At 38.5% G+C, this 3,897-nt stretch overlaps 1 pseudogene; it reads right to left on the bottom strand.

Moving 5' to 3' along the window:
• Positions 1-704: 704 nt before the first annotated feature.
• On the bottom strand, positions 705-805 carry LOC117283235 (annotated as a pseudogene).
• Positions 806-3,897: the final 3,092 nt, after the last annotated feature.

Genomic DNA, 3,897 nt, shown 5'->3' with positions numbered 1-3,897 from the left:
GGAACAATCTAAACTATTGTTAAGTAAATAAAGCAAGTTGAAGAATGATGCATATTATATGGTTCCATTTATATAAAACTTGGCCCTCAAAAAGGTAATATATGTCAGCTATGTGTGAAAGGGGCTACAGCAGTCTTGTCAGTAAGATAGAAAAAGACACCCAAATTGGGAGGGATGGTCATGGGGACACTAGCTTGAAAATCATTATGATATTTACTACGAAAGAGAATAATATATTTATGTATTACTTATATAATTAAAAGCCCACAAAAAATAAAAAAAAAAATCTAAAGTTTCATCAGGAAAAATTAAATGAGCCAAATAAATGAAGGAAAAAACTGAAGTCAGTAGTGGAGCTTAGCTTCTGTCACAATGGTTTTTGGACTTTGATTGATGTACATATAAAGAAGATCTTTCAAATTTTACCTTTTCACTTTTTTTTTTTAAATTGTGATTTTTACTATTCATCACTTATTTTGTTCACTTTATGTTTTTATTTTTTTATTCATTAAGTTTATGGGTACATTTTAGGTGTACAATGTGATGGCATTCATCACTGGGATCTTGTACCTTTACATGATGTATCTTGGTTCTTATTTTTTTCCCATTCCCCTGCCCTCCCTTCAATGCCTCCACCCCTCCCTATTTACAAAGAGTGTCTCTGTTTTTCCCTTTTCTCACATTTATTCCTTTCCCTTCTTTCCTAAAAGCAGTGGTTAGATGCCACCAAGTAGGCAGCAATGCCTTAACTGTGTGCTTGTTGTTGGGCCCAAGGCGAGTGCTAGCCTCTCCTTTCAAACAACAGCATAACTTATTTTCTTTTTCTTTTTTGGTACCGGGGATTGAACTCAGGACCTAGCACTTGCAAGGCAGGCGTGGTGCTTTTGAGCTAAATCTCCAGCCCTATCACTTATTTTCTTAAAACTTCATATTCTTCATTCTAAGAAGAGTAGGCTGGTCAAGAACTTTTGGAAGACTTGCAAATTATCTGGTGTGTTGTATTGAAGGCAAAGAATAGTGCTATTTGCATAAAATAATTCAGTTACAATTTAAAAATACTTTTAAATCTCTGGCAGAATATTTATAATCAAGCAAAGTCTCCTCTCCCTATGCCATCAGCTTCTGAATTTTAAGTACTTTCTTAAGGATTTAGTGTTGCCAGAAAATACAATTACTTTTTGGTTACTTCAGAAAACTTCTAATCAAACTGTTAGAAAATGTCAGGATCTGAAATAAGAATCTGCAAGGGAACTTGTTTCAGTCACATCCAGCGTGGCTGTGAGGTACAAGCCTAGTGATTCCATCTTGATAGATTATGTTTCATTTGCCTAGTAAGCACTGTGTAATTTGTGTCAGGGTTGAATTCTATCACTGGCAATCTGCATTATGCAAGATGAGTTGTCAGGATGCTCCATGAGTCAGTTGCCACGAAGGTCTAGGGTCTGTCTTCTGGTGGGACCCAGTGTTTCGTTGGAGCAGCTGCGCACACAGAGGCGAAGATGAACAAGCCTTCTGATGGATCCTATAGAATTATACAATGAGAGTGGGCAGTAGGGACTTCTAGAAAACCTTTATATTTTCTGAAACAATCATAGAGCTCTATTTGTCTATTTTTAAAACTAGAAGACCTCTCTCTCTAGTGGAGCGAAGGCCATACATAAGGAATTGTATTCTTCCTGGGGCGGTCCCCAGCCTCTGGAAAGGAGGAAGAAACTCAGATTGAATGGATGCCTACTATGCACTACTAATGCTACTTGAAATTACCATGTTTATTATCTTATTTAATACTCATAAATATTTGTATTCCTCAACCTATTCTTACAAGCTAGAACACTGAGGTATTAAGAAATTCAGTCATATGACATATATATTATGTCATATGTGTTAGACCTGGAATTTGAACCCTAATCTGTCTAAGCTCAAAGGCCAGACTCTTTCCACTAAATAATTAATTTGGATACATTATGTGCCATTGAACTACTCTGCTCAACATAAAGTGATCAGTATAGCTTACCAAATTTCTTATTATGCACAACTCTAATTGAGGACCAGGCAAGGGGAAAAAGTGTACAAGACTGTTTTTGTGTCTATGATTCTACTACCCTCATATATTTTACAACCTAATAGTCTCCAATGTAGGTAGCTTTTGTTAGGAAATCAAAGCAGACAGTTATGTTGGCCTTGGGAAAATGTGGCCCATTCAGGTTGTACTAGTCAACTTCACATTACTGTAACAAAAGACCCAAGGCAACTGACCGAGAAAGAGTTTATCCGGCTCAGTCTGGAAGTTCAGATCCAAGGACAGGTGTTCACTGGTCTGGCCCCTGATGAAGGTGGTGGATGGCGGTAGTGGGAACACATGTCAGAACGAATACTAACATTAAAAGGCAGGATGGAGAGGGAAATGGAGAGGAAGGAAGAAAGAAGGGAAGGGAGACCGGCAGGGAGACAGAGGCACAGAAAAAAAGGAGAGTGAGAAGGAAGTAGAGAGAAGGAAAGAGGATCCTGGGTCTCACAATTCCTTCCAAGAGCCCCCAGTCACCTGAGGACCTTCCATTACGTTCATATATTTAAGGTCTGCAGCACTCCCAATTGTCAACGCTGAGACTATAAGATTTTCTGTAGGAAACACTGAGGGATGCTCATCTAAACCATAGCCCAGGTGAAGCCCAGCTTCATTTTCCGTGCTATACCAGACTGAAGAGGGACGGATTTATCAGCCTTACCGACCTCACTATCACTTATGAGTCACCTCACCTACCCCTGCATACTCCCACCCCCTGCAGCTACCCAAAGTGGGGGCTGCCTGATCTCACTAAGCAAGCACGGATTGAAAAGGAAAATTGTGTCCTTCTCACACTGTTGGGGCCATGGCAATCAATGGCAGGCACAGTCTTCAAAAATAAACCCAAGGGTATATATACTTACAGAACCCGAAGCTCCTATCAGACTTGAGGTTCCTGCATCCTAACAGCAGAGACTTGAAACAGCTCAGAAGAAAGAAAAATGATGAAGTGATTCATTAATTCATTCTTTGTCTCTCAGGAACAACTGTGGTTCTGCTCAACCTAGAACCTGAGGGGTCCCAGTTTAGCAGAAAATGTTGTTGCTTTTTTGTTCTTGTTACTATTGTTTTGATAGTACCAGGGATAGAACCCAGGAGGGTCTAGCACTGAGCTGTATTCCCAGCTCCTTTTCATATTTTCTATCGAGACAGGGTATCACTGAGTGGTCCAGGTGAACTTAACTTTCAGTCCTCCTGCCTCAGCTTTCCAGAGTACTGGGATTACAGGTTGTGCCACTATAACCACCACATCCTGTTTTTTAAAGAGCTCCAGGAACTATGATGTTCCAGCTATTCTTTATTAAAGCATTTATAACATCCACTATATACCAGCCACTCTTTTAGATACTAACTGAATCATGGAAAAATAAGTGAATAACCACTATAAGACATTTATAAAAATAAATAATACAAGTTCTAATATATGCTACAATTTCAATTATGTAAAATTTGATGCACAAGGCTGAAAACTGCAATAGCAGATGAACTGAAAATAATTACACTGAAGTCCAGAAGCTTTAATTTCTTTTCATTTTTTCAAAAAGTTCCTTAGTGATAGGAAAATAGTCAGATTGGGTTCTACAGCTAATGTATTTTTTTTGCACTAATTTTTTTTTAATTTTATTGAGTTTATTGGTACATTTTAGGGATACAGTACAGTTACATTCATTGTTGGGATCATGTACCTCTACATGGCAAGTCTTGATTCTCATTTTTTCCCCTTACCTCTGCCCTCCCTTCACCCTCTCCTCCCCTCCCCATCTACAAACACTTTATTTTCATCTTTTCATTCTCTCACATTTTTTTCTTTTCCCTTTTTGTTCTTTCCCTAC

The sequence above is a fragment of the Fukomys damarensis genome, unplaced genomic scaffold (genome assembly GCF_012274545.1).
Source record: "Fukomys damarensis isolate Sample0158 unplaced genomic scaffold, DMR_v1.0_HiC HiC_scaffold_3, whole genome shotgun sequence".
Taxonomy (NCBI): domain Eukaryota; kingdom Metazoa; phylum Chordata; class Mammalia; order Rodentia; family Bathyergidae; genus Fukomys; species Fukomys damarensis.
The sequence above is the reverse complement of the archived record's forward strand: the minus strand, read 5'-3'. Positions and strand labels throughout refer to the sequence as shown.